Source organism: Haemaphysalis longicornis, unplaced genomic scaffold, assembly GCF_048455015.1.
Source record: "Haemaphysalis longicornis isolate Haplotype H1 unplaced genomic scaffold, Haemaphysalis longicornis Haplotype H1 scaffold_1, whole genome shotgun sequence".
NCBI classification, from domain to species: Eukaryota; Metazoa; Arthropoda; class Arachnida; order Ixodida; family Ixodidae; genus Haemaphysalis; species Haemaphysalis longicornis.
The window spans coordinates 129,403,241-129,424,588 of record NW_027526203.1 but is presented as its reverse complement, the minus strand read 5'-3'; positions in this window follow the sequence as shown (position 1 = coordinate 129,424,588).

Sequence of the window (21,348 nt, the reverse complement as noted above, 5' to 3'; positions counted from 1 at the left end):
CCCGTAGCGTTATAATACTCTGGAAGACGCCGCCGAGAGTGATGGGGTAGCTGGGAAATAGCCTCGCAAGTTATTTCGTCGTACCTAGAGAAAAGCGTTTCTTGACATGAGAATGGAGTACTGGAATTGAGAACGGTAGGTATAATGCACACACACACCATGCGGCGTAGAATAAGATGGTTAAAGGGAAGCTGAAGCGCTTTCCAAAAAAATTGAGTTAGAGGCACGTTTATACAGTTTCTTGCGCGCTGAATCCGAATATCACATTGAATTTTATCGCACATGAGTCCAACGAGCATTTATTTTGCAGAACACGCGGTCCCGTTTGAAAGTCGCGCGCTTTTCGTCTTTTGACGCTCCTGATTGGTTGCGCCCTTCATGACGTCAAAGGAGGACACCCTTCGGCCGCGCGGGTTGTCGGAAGTATTGGGAACGATCACACGGCAGCGGCTTTTCGGCAATTTAGCTTGCAGTTTATTGTTCGCACATGACTGCAAGTTTATTTTATAACTTCCCATGCTGTTGGTTCAAGTATTTTTGAGCTTAAATTTGCTTTACACGACCGAGAACCCCAAAGCAGTGACAGTGGCGTCGGCTAGAGGGTTCCGTAAAAATATTTATGAATTAGGCAACCTGCATAGGGGGTTTCTATTCCTTATGTTTATATTAGGTACTGCCTGAACTGTTTGTTACTATATACGAAACCATTTACGCCGAAGATTAAGCGGCGTACTTTATAAACAATCTACCAGCAGAAAGCACGTATGTGCACTGCGCGAAAAAATAGCGTACATGCGCTGTAAACGTATATGCGAGACATATGTTGCCGGTACACGCATAAACAAACAAGCGGACTCTGCTTCCGAATTTCCTTTGTTCGTTGTCGCCCACCCCAGCCCCGTTACTCATCCCCATACACAGACCTACGTGCGCGCGCGCGCGCGCCTTTTGGGCAGCGGCGCTAAGGCGCCTCCGTGATCGCTGGCTGCACTTCGACGAGTGGCGTCTTACTGCTTGAGTTGCATTTATTCTGAAAACATTGTAGCATACTGGTGCCTCCGCAGCATTATAGGCTTGGGATTTGGAACACTGTTCAAAGTCCATAGGAAAAGAAAACCAACGCGTTTAACGAAGCAGGTATTTCCTGAACAAATGTGACTTTGGTTCTGGAACTGAACGAAACAGAAACATCCCGGGCCAAAGTACAGCTGTATTCACCATCCTTCCTAAATCTAGCATATAATTTGAACATTCACGTCCGTCGCATAAAAAAAGAGAAGAAAAAAATAAGAAAAACGCACTGGAGCGTTTTACAAAGTATCTTACGTAGTGTATATTCTCTGTCATCAAGCACAGCCATCTCGGTTGTCGCTTCCGTGTGTTATCAAACGTCTCGGCGCGGCATTATCCTGCTTAGGAATACGGCATGGTAACGTATGCCTCGTTTGGCGTTCGTGCATACTTTTTGAACACGAAAGTTGTGCAAATAAGTACTATCAACCACAACAACAACAAGTATCATTCACAAGGAAACACGGCGAAAAGAGCATGGCAGAGGCGGCCGATCCGGCCGGAAGTCCAGGTATGACGTTTTTCAGCCGGTTTTCGCCCGCGCTCTTCGGTGTTCCGGCATCGCGCGGCGAGATGGGGGCGGGGCATCGGGCCACATTTGTTTGCGCATTGCGGCGCTTCTATTGCATGTATTGAGAAAATATTTCGTACACGGCAACTATTCAATGTATACTTGCTGCTAGTCAACTTTTCTTTTAATTCTAAAACCGCTTCACCTTCCCTTTAAAGAGTGGGCGCGTCTGTGTGCATGAGCTTCCAGATAGCCGCTTGCAATACTCTTCAGTGGGGTCCCTCTGCGAAATGTTTTCGGGCAATGACTGCGCACTGAATGGGTGTAGCAGCGAGACGTTGTTAAGCATGACCTTTGCGACACGCCAAAGGTTCCCAAGAGGCTTGCGAATCTCTACAGTCGCGCAAAACTCTTGCAATCGCTGCCTTTTTAACTTCTATAAATGACGCCTCATATGTCTTTGTGCCCGCGTGCCTGTTGCATGTCTTCTAAAATTTTGGTACGTCGAGTCTTCCGCTCAGCGCGCCTGCGGATGGCTCGTAATCTCTCGTTCCGCTCACCACTTTATATTTTTGGCAGACTTTTCACGACACCCGATCATTTCCGAAGGCAGGCAGTCATGATAGAAATTAGGTTATCATCACAGGGTGCTGCCGTAATCCTATGATCCAGCCTCGCTCCATAGGTCTCCGAGTTAGTGCACTTGGTCTTCGTTCCTACTCGGAGCTCGTTTCTGTCAACATAAGTAAACAAAATTAGGTAGTGGTCGCTTCCCCTTGTTTCTACGTCTGTGCTAGATCTAGGTCTAGCAAGACAAATTCGGAGCCCAGTGGATGGAGATGAAGAAGGCGTCGATGCAGCTGCTCACTTCTGCGTTTTTCGTGTATCTGATGCTGCCGTCGTTAAGGGGCTCACTAGAGTACTTTACCAGGAACTCGGCTAGCCTCGTTCCATGGGAATTTGCATGTGCGCTGATCCCACATGTCGTGGTGCACATTACAGTCACCGCAGATTGAGTAATACGGGAGGAGGAGGAGGGGAATTTGCATGTGCGCTGATCCCACATGTCGTGGTGCACATTACAGTCACCGCAGATTGAGTAATACGGGAGGAGGAGGAGGGGAATTTGCATGTGCGCTGATCCCACATGTCGTGGTGCACATTACAGTCACCGCAGATTGAGTAATACGGGACGTGTATAGTTTCTGACCTTGAGGCGTCAAAACGGTTGCTTGGCTCTATGTAAGCCTCAAAAAACTTGTACTGGGTGCCAGTTGTGGTTTCCACGCAGACATATTCTTTTGATTTGTGAGTCGCAACGGCGGCTGTTGCAACTGGCACATCATTGCGGAAAGCAATAAAAAGCCGACTTGTGCCGTTCAAGCCTCATGGACGGAGCAAATGATAATTTTAGTGCGCAGCACTCAAGCGTGCGCTACTGTGGTTTCACAGCGTCGTCGGCCTCGTAACCGGTCGAACGAAGGAGACACCGAAGACGGAAGGAAAACGGAGGAGGCAAATGTGAGCGAGATGGAGATATGCCGAGGTGGCGGGACTCGGAAGACGCACCCCGGCGGCGACGCGATACGAAAAAACCGAGAAAATGAAGACTCCACCGAGAATGAGCCCGAAGGAAAGCGGAAAAGTATGGCGAATGTGTGAGAAGAACGGCAGTATGCAGAGGCCGCGCAACAGAAACCCAGCAAGTGCTGTGTGTTACACGTACATGAGTCCGTCGTCGTCCTCCTCGTTGCGTGGCTCATCCGATCCACGTGACATTTGCGCGGGAGGCTCAAACACGATTTACAAGAATATGCTCGGCGGCGGCGACGCGCTGCGAGATAATGGCAGAGTAGAGCGTGCTGCCATGCGTTCGCTGATCACGTGATAACTTCTTGAGACACAGCAGCCATGCGGCGTGAGGCAGAAGGCTACAGCTCGCGCTGCCCACAAATTTTGCTTTAGAGAGTAACGTAATCTTCAGTAATTTTTCATCTTAAAGTGATCTTGTACTCGAGATTTAGGTATGACAATAAACGGAAATTGACATGTCCGCACAAGCTGGTGAAAATCGGCTAGTTTGGGGCGTAGGCCACGTGCGTTCCATTGAGAGATTGTATAACTCTTTACACTTACGTTGATAGATGGTTTCAGGCAGTGGGTCTCCGACGTAATCAGTTTTGTTGCACTGCGGAACGACGTCGTGACGCCGAAGAAGAGGTCACTAGAGGTCCCAAGGACAAAACTTCTACTACCTCACGGTTACTTCCACGGAAGGGGTTGGCACGGAGCAGAGCTGTGATTGATGCAAAGAGCGTGGGGCTCAGATTGCCAATAATATCGGGCTGCACGACCTGACCTGCCGTCTTTCCGTGTTCCCTGCATGGACATAGAGTTGAGGGGGACTCTGCGTCCTGTGGGGGGACATCAGGAATGGCATGGTAAGTTTTGGTCGTTGGTTGGCCCCGTGTGGCTTGCTCGTAGGTGCTTGTGGTAACTTCGCCCTGAAGCGGTGAGTCATTTTAAGGCGCAATAACAGGCGAAAGCACAACTGAATTGAACGGCTGTTCGCGTCGTGAAGGAGTTCTATTGCTTGCAAGAGAAGCTATCTTTTTTCTTCCTGCAAGCTGCATATGGTGAGGGATGTAGGCTGCCACCGTTTGCGTATCGGGGTTGGTTGCGCGAAGTGCAGGCCTTGTGGGAGTGGTCCCCAGGGCATATTTTGCAACCAAGTTATCCCCTGCAATTCTGGGCGATGTGGCCTTGTTTCTGGCAATTGAAGCACTGTGTGGCAGATCGAATGCACTCTGCTCCGGGGGAGCTGTAAAAATCAAGAGATACCCGAGCTGGTAGCGCTGAACCTGCCTTCAACTCCAAAATGACGGAGCGTCGGCGGGTATCAGCGACGACTTGATTTTCATCTCGTGAGTGGGTGCCTTGTCGACGGGCAAATACAACACCTCTATCGCTAAGGTACATTCCCGGCGCCTTATAGGTGTGATCTAGGAGCACACCATGCATTTTCGCGTAAGTCGCCATATTATACGGCCGTTGTATACGCGCGCATCGACTGTAATACTAGCAAACGTGGAGAAATTTAGAAGTAGGTTCACTGCCGCGAGGTACGACACGGTCACAGTAGGGCTACCATCCATGGTTAGGCGATATTTTTAAACTTTTTTAGTGCTGTCGTCACGACTCCTTAAGCACATACGTTGGGGTATGCTCTGTTTCCGGCGGCTAACGTTTTCTTATAAGTGACAAGCGTAAAGTATACCTGATTTTTTTACCGTCAGTAGCGTCAAAGAAAGCGTTCCGATCAGCTGGCTCTTGGTCAATATCATGCTTTTTAGTTGAAGGCGGGTTTTTATGTCAGCATCGAAAACGCATTCGTATTCAACTTCAGGAGTGGCTTGATGGGTTCTGCTTGGAGTGGGCAGATCCTGGTTGATTCCATCCATTGATTGATTGATTGTAGGGTGTAACGCGCCGACGCAACGCAGGCAATGAGGCGCGCCGTAGTGGAGGGCTCCGGATATATATATATATATATATATATATATATATATATATATATATATATATATATATATATATATATATATATATGTATACAGAAAGATAGGGCAGCAGTCTACAACGCCAAAGGAGGCATAGGGGTGTGGTTAGGCTCTTTTCTTTTTCACTACGGTTAATAAAGTAAACATAAAAACACGCGCCCAGAGTGGGGACCGAACCCAAGCCTTTCGATTACATGTCGAATGCCTTACCAATTCGGCTATCTGGGCGACTGTCTTCTCCTTCACTTTCTGGGCTATTTATATTTACTAGAAGTGTATCTCACGCTTGAGGGTGGTAGCCAGCGCCACTCTGACTACACGGGGAGAAGGGGACCTTCTTTTCAACCCCCGGGGCGTGACTCGAGCGTCTACAGCCTGTCATGAGCGGGTAACTGGCGGGAAGCCCTCTTATGCTACCTAGGCATCAAGGCTGCCAGAACCGAGGCCAGGCTGCTGCCCTATCTTTCTGTATTTCCTCAACGAGCCCCTCATTTCCTTACTATATATATATATATATATATATATATATATATATATATATATATATATATCAATACTACGTTAAGTCGATACAGAGACCCACGACAAAAACATTAACAAATAAAAGTTTACTGACATGTCAGGAAGAGGACTTTCATTCTTCAGAGTACAGAATAAGCTGGTTTCAGTGTTATATATATTGAGAATATAGCAAGAGAGAGGGCCGGGCAAGGGGAGGGAGAGTTCGTACAGTGGGATCATGGTTGGAGAGTAGCGAAAAAAAAAGAGATGTGGAAGAGGGGCGAAAAAAAGAGCAAAGAAATCACAGTCAGGTGCTACGAACGTGAGAAAGAAGAACGGAAAAAAAATTAAACAAGCTAATTGCTATTTTCAGTGTCCCGTGGTAGCAGGGGGCGAGACAGCGGTCAAAACAAGATATGCCCATGCACGCATATGGCGCACATTTGGCCATACACATTTCTTCTAAGAATCAGAGTCACGGGAATGAAACATGAAAGAGTACTATATTTGGCTTCTGATGGTAGGAGGAAAGGGTAGCGCCGACAAAAGCAGTCAGACAGGCAGTTTCGACAGGAAATAGTGTACATTCCTATACAAAGAGCAGCAAAACGTAGAGAAAAAAAGAGACAGGGTAGAAAGGTCATGAGAAGAAAGATAACAGAAGACAGGTGCACGCACATGACGCTCACATGGAGGTACACATCAGGTCGGCACATGGTGGCCTCAGGGACCGCCGAGGCGATCAGCAATGAATATTAGAAACAGGAATACAATACTCTCGCCTTCTAATCTATGTGTGCATGCGAGCGTGTGTGATTGCTCTCCTCTCCCCTTCCTTTTTGTATTCCGATTAATCCTCCAGCTTCGTTATGGTTCAAGCCTTGCGCGACTTAGTGCAAGCCTCGCGATTTTTTTGCTCGCTCGGACGCAACGGGAAAGAATAACCCGAAGTCACGACCATTACAAAATCGATTGAAACAGATGAAGAAGTTGCTATCGCCGTAGCCGCCACCACTTGCGTGGGGTATACAGTTATACTGACAGATTCCCAAGCTGCGTCCAGCAATTTCCTGATCGGACGAATATCCCTACCAGCACTGGCTATAAAAAATAAATTAAACAACTTCCAGAACTACAGGCTGTCTGGTCGCCTGGCCACGAATCTCTCAAAGGAAATGCGTCGGCAGACGCCGCTGCCCGCGCTAGTACACACCGGACCGTTCCCAAGAGAGTGATAACTAGACACCGGGACTTTAGGAACGAAAAATCCAGGTTTTAGGCGCCTATAATAGGCACTGTGCCATTTAGGCATACATAGGCACCAAATACTCCTGTTTAGGCATATATAGGCTCAATTCCTTTTTGCTTCAGAAGCATCTTTTACCCCAATCTTTGACTTGCAGTGAAGCCGCGGACACATAATGTGCTGCGGGAAAGTAATTTTATTTTCTTTCGTAAACTAAGCAGCTGAAGAGCTATTATTTTAAAGCCTACGTGAAATTCACGGTGATTCAACTCCAACACACAAGATTGAAAGCCATGAAAAGCCACACGAATCTCAATGATTTGCTGCTTGAAGTTGTACACCCTTTCAGTCGATAATTGTGCGGGAAAAAGAACGTTCAACGTCCACTGAAGTTGGGGGAACGTTCTTGTACTTGAGGACGCTGCATGATCTAATTCCATTTGGAATATCACAATGTTTGCTACTCAGAACATCCTGCAGTTGTTTTAGCACGTGGAATCCAGTGAAGGGAAGTGAAAGAGACTTTATTGGTCGCCGGCAATAGACGTAATATCTCCACTGCGCCCGGACGTAGCCACTCGTCGATCCTGGTGGCACTCTAGTAAGCAACACTTTCGCTACTCACGGCGGGGGTGGATACCCTTGTCCCCGAAGGGAGGGCGTCGGCCCGCAGCTTCCTCACCGGCGCTGCCGTTCGAGAGCCGTTAGGACCTGCTCGACGGCTGAGAGTTGAAGGAATCGAGAAATGTTATGTCAGGAAGACTTAATCAGCCGGTCCTTTTGGGATGGTGGCGGATCTGTCCTGGACCTCCCAGATGAACTCAGCATTCTTAGACAGAGTGGCGCCAAATCTGATGAACTGCTTTCTGCTAAGAATGTGAAATAAGCACACGAATGCGCCCTGGCACGTTGAAGTGCGTGGGGCAAATACTTTGGGCTTTGTCCATTGCAAAGCTGTTGATAAAACCGGAGTGTTTATGGTATAGTTTTAGGCCCTTAGCAGAGTTGTTTTAGGGGTAAGAACGGGCTCTGGTTGAAGAGGCACAATCGGTAACTTCTGCCTGAAGACACAACTGCGCTTCGAAGAAAGATTCCGCGTGGCTGTCCAACGCGAGCTCACTAGGGGGCACGGAGGCTGCGAGGGGCCTTAGCTGGACTTTTCTCCGTTCCGTCTGATGTACGAGCTACGCGTGCTGGACAAGACTAGCTTAGGTCAGAAAGATTCGTTGACGGAGGAGACCGAGCTCCACAGCTCTTCACAACACAGATGAATCCCATGGATTGTACAAGGAAGTGGAATACTTCTGTAGAAATTACTGAGTTATTCTGTTCTGCAGACGCGGATGACTTGTGAAGCTGCAGGAATAGCACCATTCACTAACTATGCGCTATATACCGATTATCAACATTCGACAGCACGCAAGATTCTTTAAAACTAATTCCCTTAATGCGAGGTTCCCAGATGCCCTTAAAGATTACCCGGCCGCGTCAGATGACGGGTGTGACTAGACTACTTGTAAAGTGCTGAGATCCCCATTCCTAAGCTCCGTTTCTTGTCCCTTCCTCGTGCTACGCGCACTGCATCATGCCAGCCGGCGGTGTACGTGTGATCAGCGGCTGACAGTGCACGTGTTCGTGGCATCCCCTTCAAACTGTGGTGTCTCAGATCTGCACGTGGCTTCCCACAGAAGGCGTCTTAGAGCTTAAGCGGCATGTACGCGTCTGTGCCGGGTTCATTTTTTGTTTCCTGTCTTAATATTTCCATAGCAATAGATATGGCACGTGGGCAGAAGTTTTCCCTGTTGGTCCGTGGACACAGCACGTCGGAAGGACATAGAACGAAGGAGTTTGCGCGGACCGGGGTGACGCCGGTGAGCTCGGCTGGGGTGTCGCTGCGCACGGGTTTCTGGCGGCTCGGCCGAAGTTGCGAGTTCGAGGGGGTGGCGGCTTGGGCATGGTTTGGGCTTCTCGGCATGTTTTGCACGACGCGTGGATTTTTCTCGCAAACGGCGTGAAACAAACGCTCCGTTGCGGGCTTCTGAAACGAGGACAGTGCCTGCAGAACATCGACTCAAAAAATCCAAAAGAGGCATATATAACACAAAAAAGGCATTTTTAGACGTCAAAAATCGCATATAGCCAAAATAGGCACGAAAAAGTTGATATAGTCAAAATAGGCACTATAAGCACAATAAACTATTGCTTAAAATACTCCCCTTCTCTTAGTTCGCGCTTATATGTTAAATAGGCTTGATACGGACTGAAGGAAAAAAATAGGCATTTTTCCTAAACTTCCGGTCTCTAGTGATAACCTACAAGCTGAACACATCCTCAAGCGTACGCCCCTGAGAAAATACACTGACATACTCGCCCACTACCGGCACGGGCCCCAACAATACAGCACCCCACCCGCACCTATCCAGAACCGAAGCGACAATATTACGACGATTACAATCCAACCAATACCCTACTCAGTGCAATAAACCCCACCCTCTACCCCGCCTCTTGCAAATACTGCCCCCAACGTGGCACCTATATCGTCTGGTATGGGGGTGTCAACAAGCCCCGTCCCTTACTCTCAATCCCCAACCTACATACCAGCAGTGAGTGGCCCGGCTGACCAGCTCCTGCCTCTCCTCCCAGCGTAGCCTGCTGGAGAGGGACCGGGTGGCCAGCGCAGGCCAGGGTATCGCGGACAAGAGTAAACCCCCACCAGGTGGGTGCCCAGACATCAGCACATAAAGCTCATCTAAATAAAGTTTACTGCTTGTCCTGCTCTTCCTTCAGCAACATTTGTCAATATCAGAACACCAGTTTGATAGAATTTCTAGGGCTTTATTTAGGGCAAGATGATCTTCCTGAGGGATTATTTCACGATAAATTACACAATCATCCCCAAAAAGTCTGACGTTGACGGGGATCTGAGAGATAAGTCGTTGATAAAAATTAGGAATAACGTCGGAGGAACAAGAACACGACCCTGTGGAACACCGTCAGTGACGAAAACTGTTGTGAAACTTGGCCATGGAATTTTGCAAATTGTGTGGGACCGGAAAGGTAGTTTTTGATGTATTACATCGGAGCCGCTACCTAAAGTAAATTTTAATTTAACTCGATCATCCGAATCTCTGGCCTACAACTGGCGTATAAAGTCCATATACCGGTCAGAATTAGATGCCCATGGGTGGGGCTTCTCTTGGCGTTTCCGATGGCGCCACTGTCTCGTTGTCCGGAGGCAAATAACCGAGAAAGCGGTTGGAAAACGCAGCAGCCCATGCGAAGCGCTTTTACAACCCACTGCCCTCGAGCTGGGTTCGTTCTTTTTCATTTTAAATAAATTATTATTCCGTCACCCCTATGTCCGCAACTTCCGAAGTGGCAGCCCAACCATTGATGCGACCATCTTTTTAGCTAGGTGCTGGCACCACGAAATGCAATTGTTTTGCATAAAACCTCACGCGTCTGAACCACCAAAGGTTCGACAAAACGAAACAATGCTGGTACCTATCGCAATAGTCATCTTTGAAAAACTGGTCCCCAGAAAACTAGCAGTTCTGGGTTTGTTCTTAATTCGCCGTTTGTGCGGTGACGTCAGTTGGCCCCGCCAGGGCCGCAAGGGTTAAAAGAACAACTCAAAGAACAACTCAAAACGTCTTTGCCAACATTGACCGCCGTAGTCTTCGAGGTTCGTCCGGTCACTAAATCTGGATATAGGAGCAACCGTACAGTGCCGTGAAGTTGCTTCGTCATCATTCAGCGACGATGTGGTAAAGGAACCTCCGAAGTATGGCACATGCGTGCTGGCGGTAAGAGCTGCCAAGCATTATCGCTCGAATGAATGCGGCAACCAAACAAAAGCAAAGACGTCCTTTTACTGCGGCCTATCTCGAAAGGTGGATTTTTGGTTTAAAAATGGCTCAGGTTTAACACCTCTAAACCTAGTTATCAGGACCGAAAGAAAAATATATGCACATGGTGCTCGTGAAAGTTTGTCTTTGCTTGAGGTTTCGCAGCCTGCCGTCTAGCTAAATGCACTGGATGATTGAACTCATTCTTTCGCTTGCGCTGAAGGGCGCCTACAGACAGCCAGCAGCTGGCCCGCCATCCATGCTGAGACTGAGGGACCAAGCGTCGGCATAACCACCCGCGAAGGAGCGCTTTATGTGTGCCCGCATCGTGTGTTCAAGTTATCGTTCCTGTAAGCTCACTCTGCGCAGTATCAGTCCTTAAAGCCTCGCCCAGTCACGTGGCTCACTTCTGCTGAACCACGTGCACAGACGGCCCAGCCGCGATGTTGGGCCATAAGGGGCGGGCGAAGCAGTTATTTTAACCTCGAATAGGCACTTAGTACCGCAACAGCTAAGTTTCGAGCAAGCAAAGCGATAAGAAAGAAAGGCGCAGTTTGCGCGCCGGCGGCTGCAGGTCAATGCGCAGCGACGAGTGACCTTGACATTGTAGCGCAGTAGAGCTTTCGCTCTAAAATGTAAAAAGAACTTTTCTGCGAAATCCAGCTCTCATACCTGTAAAGGGTTTTACTTTGTAGCAGCTTAATTTTGGATTGTTGATACTTCTGTAACACCCTTATCCTCAGCTGAAAAATAACGTACAGCTTTTCAGGTATTCTGACAACAGTCGTTCGGATTGTTAACAGTTGCTTTCTTAGCGTATTGAAACCATGAAGATAAGCAGAGAGGAGGCTAAATCATGTACCCCTCCGTAACGATGCCGATGGTCGAACGCGAAGCTTTTTCGTGAGTGATGCCTTGGTGGTCGTCTGAGTTTAGACTTCCACTCGCAGATGGTTTGGACTTTGCTTTGACTGTTCGCCATTTTATTTAGCACGAAGAAGCTTTGCGTTCACCTATCGACGTCGTTAAACGGAGAGGTGCATAACTTTTCTGCCTAACTTTGCACGTCCATGCATCCCTCTCCGAATCCAAACTGCTCGATCGTGTCGGAATGCCGCATTCGGATAGACCGCTTTATAACGCGAGGGACCCAGGTTCAATCCCGACGACGGGAAGCGTTTTAGCTTTCACTTCCAACACAGTTATCATCATCATCATCATCATCATCGCCTGAGAAAGGTGACTTTTCGGCAGTGCATTTTCAACGCGACATACGCCATCAGTGAGACGTAGCAAGCTTCGCTTTAACAGCTACCCATATGGCCCGGTTCGAGCAGAAACCGAGACAAGTGGGTCTTCCCATCGGGCAAAGTCAGCGCCAAAACACCAGCACCAGCCTCACGTCGCTTGTTAGTGCCAATGGGGAGGCCAAAAGCGGCAGTGGAGCCCCTTTCCGGTTTGAATGTGCCGTGTTCTCACGCTCGAGCACCCTCCTCATTCAGCCGGGAACTGCCGCCGCCATCGTTGAAGAGGAGGCAAGGAGAGCTCCCGAAAGCGAAAGTCCGGAGATTGGCCCGGTGGGCTCGCGAGCACGTTCGCGCCCTCGGGGCGCGCCTCGGCCCCGCAAATCAGCCGAGCGCGCCAAAGGAGGGGCTCGTTAGCGGCCGATCAGCTCGTAATGGGCACCCCGCTAGCCCGGCGGCCACACGAGCGCGGCAAATTGCGTGCCGCTTTGCATGCCGCGAACGAAATGCGTTTCCGTTCGTTTGCGTGCTCTGCTTCTCTCGTCCGAGGAGAGGAGCGCAAATCGCTCTCTTTCGGCGTCTCTCCTCTTGCCACCCACCGCCCACGGTTATTCGATCCCGACGCTGCTTAATAGCCGACGCCAAAAATGTGAATGAATATCCCCGCACCTTGCGCCCAGGCGGGGGCTTGCGATGAGAGCGTCTTATTCATATCCCTAAATTCACACTCATACTGCTCTCTATACTAAGCGCCGACATTGGAAAGCAAATTTATTTAGGCCTTACACCCCCAGCTTTTGTTCCTGCACTACACAATGCCCTCAATATTTTTAAAGCGAAGCTTTAGTGTTGTGAATAATGGCGTCTGTAACACGAAAACGCCGGAGTTAAAGAAAAAGCACTTCCCGGGGCCGGAATCGAATCTGAGTCCCTCGTGTTATGAAGCCGGCGTGAATCCGATTGCTCCATTTCGACATGGTCGAAACTCAGTCCAAACTCCGAAAACCAATGAATCCGTCATGAGAAAGCTTCGTGTTCAACCATCGTCGCCGTTAGACGGAAGGGTGCATGATTTTTGCTGCTGCTTCTTTATACTAATACGTGATTTGAAGTTCCTATATATTTCTTGCTCGTCGGGACACCCCGTAACGAACTCACCTTCACTCTAGAGTGCCGAATTCTTGAATCATTGTTGTTTGTTTTCCTTTCCGCAGCTTGTTTATGAACCGACTGGACCCACACTAGAAGCAGCTAATATATTTTAAATTATACTAATTAAGTATGCTGAACTTGATTCACCGATTTTATACGTATTCGGTTTAGGCAACCATTGACTTATTTTATTTATAGTCCGCGCACCAATTAGCAAAACTATTACTCCAACTGAGTTAAGTTCTGTCATCTGGAGAACTGATGTTCCAACTGAAGCGAGAATGTTCCGCACATAAAAATGCAGGGAAAGCGCATCCGCTTTAACGGGCAGTAACCATGTGGCTGCCCACCGAATGCCGCCCGTGGAAGACGAAAACGCATGATTGATTGAGCCTATCACTGTATGCCAAAAGCAGTCCCCCTTTCACTGACCGCTTAGTGCATTCCGACACCTCGCCGTCGTCAACCCTCACAGCGAGTATAGCCTTTATCAGCTCTGGCTTCGTCGGCACATGCGAAACGTCCAAGCGAAACTTTTTCGCAAGCTCCAACTGCGGTTTTTTTTTTTTCAACGCTGTGAAATTCATAGCTGTCTAAAGACTGCTATCTCATTGAACGAAAATGGTCTGGAGCGAATGACCCGCACGAAAAACACATACTCTCTACCAGCTATTCTCTGAAGCGTGTTAAAAAGTCCCGCACACGCACAATTGACCGCCGTGAATTCTGGGAAGCCCCAATCTGACTTTGAATCCCTGAAGTTGGAGCGGCACAGCTGGCGACAATTCGTACATGTGGGAAGGCGTACAAGTACCGTCCTCCGTCATGTCGAGATAGCGGGGTGGGCGAGCAGCTTGCAGCCGACGTTAAAGAGCCAAAGCAAAGCTGAACTTGTTTAATGCATGGTGAGTAGAGAACAGTCATGATACAGGTAGTAGCACACTGACGTGCGTCATCATCATCAGACTATCTGCACCCTCTGCAGGGCAAAGCCTCTCCCATTAGATCTCCAATTATCCCGGTCCTGTGCTAACTGCGACCAATTTACCCCTGCAAACTTCTAGATCTCATCTGCCCATCTAACTTTCTGCGGCCCCCTGCCACGCTTGCCTTCTCTTGGGATCCACTCTGTTACCCTTAATGACCAACGGTTATCTTGACTTCGCATTACATGCCCTACCCGCGCCCATTTCTTCTTCTTAATTTATCCTAATATGTCCTTAAAGGAGCCATGCAGACAAAATACAACTTTGTTTTATTCGAAAGATTTCGTGTTTTATAGTGCCCCGAGCGCTTGTCCAGAAGCAAACGGGGCCGCATTTATTGAGAATTTAAACAATTTCAGTTAAAATGTTGATTCTCCCGCCAAATCGCGTGTTTTCGTGACATCTGACATGAAGTCATGAGTGCGGCTATTCAAACGAACTTCCAGTGCGTCATTAGCCTCTTCAGCCTTGCTTACCGTCAGTTCTCCCGGATGGCGCCACCATAGTCAGCCGGGGACCGTTGTACCCGTTGCTTTTTTTTTTTTTTTTTGAAAGACGATAGCCTTTCTTGGGCTACTCAAACCCAGAAATATTGGTCTGTCTGTCTGCCTGCCTGTCGGTCTGTGACTCGATTCAGCCACCCGGCCAAAGTGGTACGAGGTCTGCGCAATAGTCTTATATACTCGCAGCCAAATCTAGACGTCTAAGTCCAGTGTAATGTTCACACTTGTCAACATTGTTGAACAAGAACAAGGGATTACTCAAATGTATATGACAACAAATGAATACATAAGTGATATTTGCAGTGTTCCTTTATAAAAAAATCACAGATGCTTGATTTTTGCGAAATGAAGTACTTCATTTACTGCAGAAAAAAAATCACTCCGCCCTCGCCTGCTGTCGCCCGCGCCACTATAGCTTCTGGCGGCATTTTAAGAAATTAAGCGGCAACAGTACGGAAGGTTCCGCTAGATATGTGCCACGTTCTGCTTGGAGCGCACGTGGAGTCGGGCAACGTGGCTCTATAAAAGTTGAAGTAGGGCGCCTCGATTCACGCGCGTCTCTGCCGGACGGCAGCGCTGGCATCAAGGGAGCAGTTAGGGTGGCTAGAATGGGAAGGTGTGATGTACGGCCAGCAAAAGCTGGCCCCGGTTCGCGTGAATGCCGCGCGGCGGCGCTGTCGTCAGGGGCGCCGTCAGCTCGCGCGGCCGTTCTGGCCGTTCTCCGTGCTACGCGTCTCTGCCACGACCCGGCGGTGACGCGTTACTGAGCTCTGGAAATTGTAGCTAATACCGCAGTTACTTAGACAAGTGCAGGCTTGTGTTGCTCTACCGCTAACATGGGGTTTGCGACACGGCTAAATACATCCGCGTTTTAAGCTGCCAGAAAGCAAGCAGGCGTTTGAGAAATGCCACATTAAAGGAGCCATGAAGAGAAAACACAAGTTTGGTTCATTCGAAAGATTGCCTCGTTAGAACCATAACGACACCACTTATAACGCAAACTTCGCTCAAATAAGCTACATAATTAGGAAAAAAGGAAATGACCATGCGACCCACCAGCTCATTTTCCGCAACCGAACCTATGATGTCACTCGAGAATGCTCTGGGATTGGCGGAGGCCGGCAAAAGCAAACGCATGTTAGGCAGGGCTTACAGTTTGCATAGCGAGCTAAATGCCAGTGAAACATACTGCACATTCTTTTTATGACAAAGAACGGTGAAGTAAACGGTTGAAGTTCCGAACGAACACGCAAGCGTGTGCGCCAATGCGTACGAAACTACCGCCGGCCGAGCTCGACATCTCGCCGTCGCGCAGACGAATTTTCGGGTTCGAGGCTCTTAGGGGCCAACGAACCGTTCCAGCACGCACAGCCGCGACCTTGCTTGGTATCGTAATCCCTTCACAGGAGGTTGGCCGTCATATCGCCAACCAGCAAAGGTAAAACTAGAAGCGAGGGGAGTAAGGAACAGCAAGCAGCGACGAGATAGTGACAGTCGTCGCAGTTTCGGAATGGTGTTGACTTGCTGCTATTGTTAGGAGCTCGTTTCCAGTTTACAACCACTGAAAACTTCAGTTTGTTCGAGCACTTTACAATGAAATTTCGTTGCTACGTTTTGAAATGCCCATGTAGTACGGGCAAATCGTCGAGGGAGTGCGACATCCCTGGTGAGGAGATCTCCTTTCATGTGCTGCCCAACGACGAACCTCGGCGAAGCAAGTGGCTACGTTTTGTGAACTTTGCAAACGGAGGAGAAAGAGAGCTAAAGGAAGTACGAGTGTGCTCGCTTCATTTCCGAGGAAGTGATTACGGCAGGGACCCTTACGTTAGCTCACTCCTGGGACATGCTGGCGCTCGTCGCCGACTTCGTCAAATGGTCAAAGCGCTCTGACCTTGGGGGAAAAAAAATGCCGTAAACACCGCGCATCGACGCTCGTATCTTTCTGGTCGAAGCAGAGAGCTCGCGCGAACGGCTTTCCATACACGATACCGGCCAACTGGCATAAGCGATACTGCTACTGAAATTGAATTATTATTAACCGTAATAAAAATACGGCACATACGTACCAGTCTGTATGCGTCCGTCGCGACGGGGCTGACGAGGCAGCGGTGCCGACGGCAGGGCGTTCGTCTGTTGTGGATTGATTGATAGGCTTTAATGAGAAAGAGGCAAGAAGCCCTGGCGGGGAAAAGGGAATAAGGGGTGGGGGTGGGGTTAGGGCTTACATATTATCGAAAGGTGATAGTATTCAGTTCTTGTGTAGCGCTCTTGAGTAAAAAAAAAAACACATTGAAGGGCAGTACTGTGAATCTGCAGAAACTGGGCAACAAGTTGCTGATCTTCCAGAGGGTGCACCGAAGAAGGGACCGGCGTTCACGTAGACTATTGAGTTTGTAAGAGAAAAAAAAACACACTGAAGGGCACTACTGTGAATGTGCACAAACTGGACAAAAGTTCTTCCAAAGGGCACATATAAGAAGGGATCGTCGTTCACGTATCAGACAACCTTATCAGACGTTCACGTCGTTCACGTATCAGACAACCACTGTGTAGTGAAAACCGCACAATTCCTTCAAGTAGGGTGGTGTCACTCCGAACTCTTAGTAAGTGTTCTTGCACATCCTTTGGGAGGGCATGGGAGGCGAGGAGTTGTTCTCGACCCCGAACAAAGTGAGGGCATATCCATATTAAGTGAAAAAGGTTAGAGTCAGTGTGTGATTCACAAAATGGACATTTTGAGGGAGAGTCCCTATGTGGATGAGTCCATTTACGGATGATATCCGGAGTATACGCAGAGTTCGCGTAGACCTTATTAGCAAAGATTTCTCCTTGCCTATTCGGGCAATTGAGAGTAGAAATGAATCCTGGTGGCGATGCATCAAACAGCCGTTTCCTACTCATCACTTTGTACTGTCGGTATTGCTGGGGCCAAATAGGAAGGGATGCATCCGGTCGTGGAGGAGCAGGCTCGTTATGTGGTGGGACCGAAGAGGTAGCCATGGGAGGGTTGAAGATACACTCCCGGGCAGCATTGTGTGCCATATGGTTACCTGTGGTCCCTAAGGTGTGAGCCGGGGTCCAGACCATGCGGATTTGAACATTTTCGCAGCGTAACTCTTGAATAGTTCGAAGTATTGTAGTGGCCGTTGAATTTAATGAAAAGGGATGGTTTAGTTCCCGAAGTGCAACATGTGAGTCGGTGATAATGCGATATTTTCGAGACGGCAGATTAGAAACATGATTTTGTAGGTGTTGTAAAGCTCCGAGGATGCCGAAGAGTTCAGCTTCTTCAACAAGACCGTAGACATTGGTAATTTGTCGTGATCCGCTAAGCAGAGGCACATCGGAGCATCTCCAGGCGATGGCCGCTGCGCTTTCATAGACGGCTGCGTCAGTGTAGATGTCTAATTCGTCTTCTGCCTTGTCTTGGCATATCTTTTTAACCAGAAGTTCCCTGCCGTTACGATTGACACGTAGACGGGGGCGTTGTCTCATTACTCTTAGAGGAGGACGTTCCCATGGAGGAATGCCTCCGGAGAAGGGCTCTGGATCGAAGACGCTATTTAGCCCGTCCCATTTCGCAACTGCTCTCCCTTGCGGAGAGCATTCTAGATGTTTCTGAAAACGTGAGACCGTTTCGTCATATAATGTTTGAAGCGGAGGCAGAGGTATGGCCTGTTCAAGAAGGTCAATGCGAGTGTGGCGTGGGAGACCTGCAATAGTGCGGATCAAGGATCTGTTGAGGATTTCTAGGTCCTGCAGATGTCGAGGACTGAGGTTGTAAATAGGGAACCCATAAGTAATGCGGCCATGGGCCACTGCTCTTGCTAGCACTTGGCATGAGGCTTGTTGAGCACCGCCGTATTTGTTGGATATTCGACTGACGAGGTGCATCGTGGCAGGCCAAGTTGTGCGGAGATGCCGAATCCAACTGCGGGGGCTGTTACAGCTTCCAAGTCTCAAGCCAAGGAGACGTATAGTGCCATTTTTAGACGTGATATCAGTATCTTTGATGCAGAGAGTGATGGTCTGAGACAGATTCGTGTCTCGTCTGCCATCGATGCTGATAAGTTCGGTTTTCTGAGGAGAAATGTCCAAATTAAAACTAGATAACGTCTCAATCAAGCTAAAAACTGCAGCTTGTAATTCAATTTGCATCTCTTCTTTGGTTTGATAGTCCTGCGCTTCTGTCCAGACAACAATGTCGTCAGCGTACATGGCAAACCGAGCAGATGAGTCGATTTCTAGTTGCCGGGCAACTCTGTTCATGGCAAGGTTGAAGAGAATAGGCCCGAGGATGGACCCCTGAGGGACCCCCCGATCAAGGTAATATGTAGTTGGATCATGCCCTGGGCAACTAAGTCGTATGGGTCTATGTTGTAGAAAATTTCGAATCCAAGCTTGAGCCTTGCGACTTGGGAATGCTAGGGCAAGCTCCTTCAGGATTCCTTCTTGGTTCACGCTATCAAAAGCTTTATGCATGTCTAGAGTAAGTACAAAATCTGGTAAGTGCCTTCGGGAAGTGCGATTAATGACTCTTCTCAGTAACCATAGATAATCATGGGTCCCGAGATTAGGTCGAAAACCCGTTTGTGATGGGTGAAACCAGCCATTTCTTTCAAGATGGTGTTGCATTCGATTATGTAGCAACCTTTCAATTAATTTGCATATGGTCGGTGTTAGGGAAATAGGACGGAGATTTTCGGGCCTACGAGCATCTTTTCCGGGCTTTGGAATGGGGTGAATGATACTTGTCTTGAGGTGTTCCGAAACTTGGCCTGTATCCCATGAATTGTTCATGATGTCAAGAAGAATTTGTTGTCCAGTATGCGGCAGATTTCGAAGATCTTGCCACGTGACCAAGTCGTGACCGGGGGCTGATTTTGGTTTGCCTTGACTCAGTGCAATCTGAAGTTCTCCAATGGTAAAAGGAAGGTCCAGATCTTCAAGGGGTTCTTGAATGTCGATTATAGGGAGGGGTTGAAGTGAGGTCCGATCCGTAGTCGCGTGAGGAAAAAGGGTAGTGATAATGACCTCCTCAACGTCGGGGTAGTCATACTGAAGGCACAACTCTTCAACAATGGGAAGCTTTGCTTTTGCCTTACCGCTTAGGCTTCGAAAAATGGCCCAAAGGTGTGACAGGCCTCTTTCTTGACCTAGGCGGTTGCAGAGATGATGCCATTTCTCAGTCTGTAAAATCTTTTGATATTCTTGAATGACCTTATAGTGTTTCTTCAGTTTCATAAGGTCGCTGTGCCGCTTGCCTTGAGTACGATACCGGTAAGTCGCTCCGCAGTACGCAGTAGCTGATACATGTGGTGGTCCGGGAGCGCTACATCGACAGTGCTGTCCACCGATTCAGTGGCTTCCCGCCTCGCTGTAGTGATAGAAGAGACAAGGTCGGGAATGGTGGAAATGGAGTCCATATTGAATGAATTCCGAAAGGCGGTCCAGTTCACTACTGAATATTTGAGCTTGGGCCGAAGTTTCTTAGTATTGAGATGCAGAAAAATAGGATAGTGGTCACTTCCCCAGGTACAGGTGGCAGTTTGCCATGTTTTAACTATACCCGGAGTAGTGAAGGTAAGATCGGGCGTGGTGTCCTTTTGTGAAGAATGTAGGCCGACGCGTGTAGGTGTGAAAGGTTCATTACGCAGCTGCAAGTGGCTGAACTCAATGGCCTGTTCCAAGTTTTTACCGCGTACATCCGAAGTTAAGTAACCCCAAAGGGTACTCTTAGCGTTGAAGTCCCCGCCTATGATTATTGGTCCGGAGAAGTTAAGGGACAGGATATGTGGCAACCAATCGTAAGTGTCACGGTTACGAGAACTGCATTGGGGACGATAGTAGACAGAAATAATTAAGAGAGGTTTTCCTCCAGGAGGAGTGATGCGAACGACAACTACCTCACGGTTATTGTTGCTCGCACCATCCCAGTGGTGTTGAACTGCTCGGCAAGACTTGTGTACAAGGACTGCTGCTTGTCCATAGGCAGTAGGACCTTTAGAAGGGTCTTTGGAAAAGTGAGTAATTTTGGGATCAGTGAAAGAGGCATAATTGGGTATTTTACAAGGACCTCTAGTTTCCTGTAGAAGTAGAGCAAGGGGCTGTAGATTTAAAATTTGGTGCTTAAGGAGGGGTCCAGTTTGAGCGAAACTGCGGCAGTTCCATTGCACAATGAGCCGTTTTGGAATACCGAGTGATGCTGTTGGCATTTAACGGGGGGTTTTCTTCTTTCGTTTGGCTTCTTCGGGAGTGTCCTGCGGAGAAGACTGTTGAATCAGCTGAAAAACTCGTTGAATTTCTTCCTTTAGCAAGTTGAACTGGTCTTGTAAACCAGAGATGCCACTGAAGGCCTTCTGCCATTCTTTAGCGCTCTCAAATTTCAATTTCGCTTCCCGCTGCACCAGCGTCTGCTCAGTGATGTACGTCGACGAGGTGACTGGCGTGGATTGGGTGGCACTTAACTTTTGGCGGGAAACTCGCGATCGACTGCGCCGTTCCGAAGTCTTCAATGGTTGCGGAGACGCCGACTGCCTACGAGGCATATTTTTGCGAAGGGATTCCATCTCGTTTCTTAGAATCTGCAATTCATTTCGGAGATCCTGAAGGTCTTTCTTAAGTTTGGCATTTTCGACCATGACCGGATGAGTAGATGGGAGAGCGGCAGTGGTAGAGTGCTCGTTATCCTTATTTCGACCAACCACCTTTGAGGCCCAAGATACT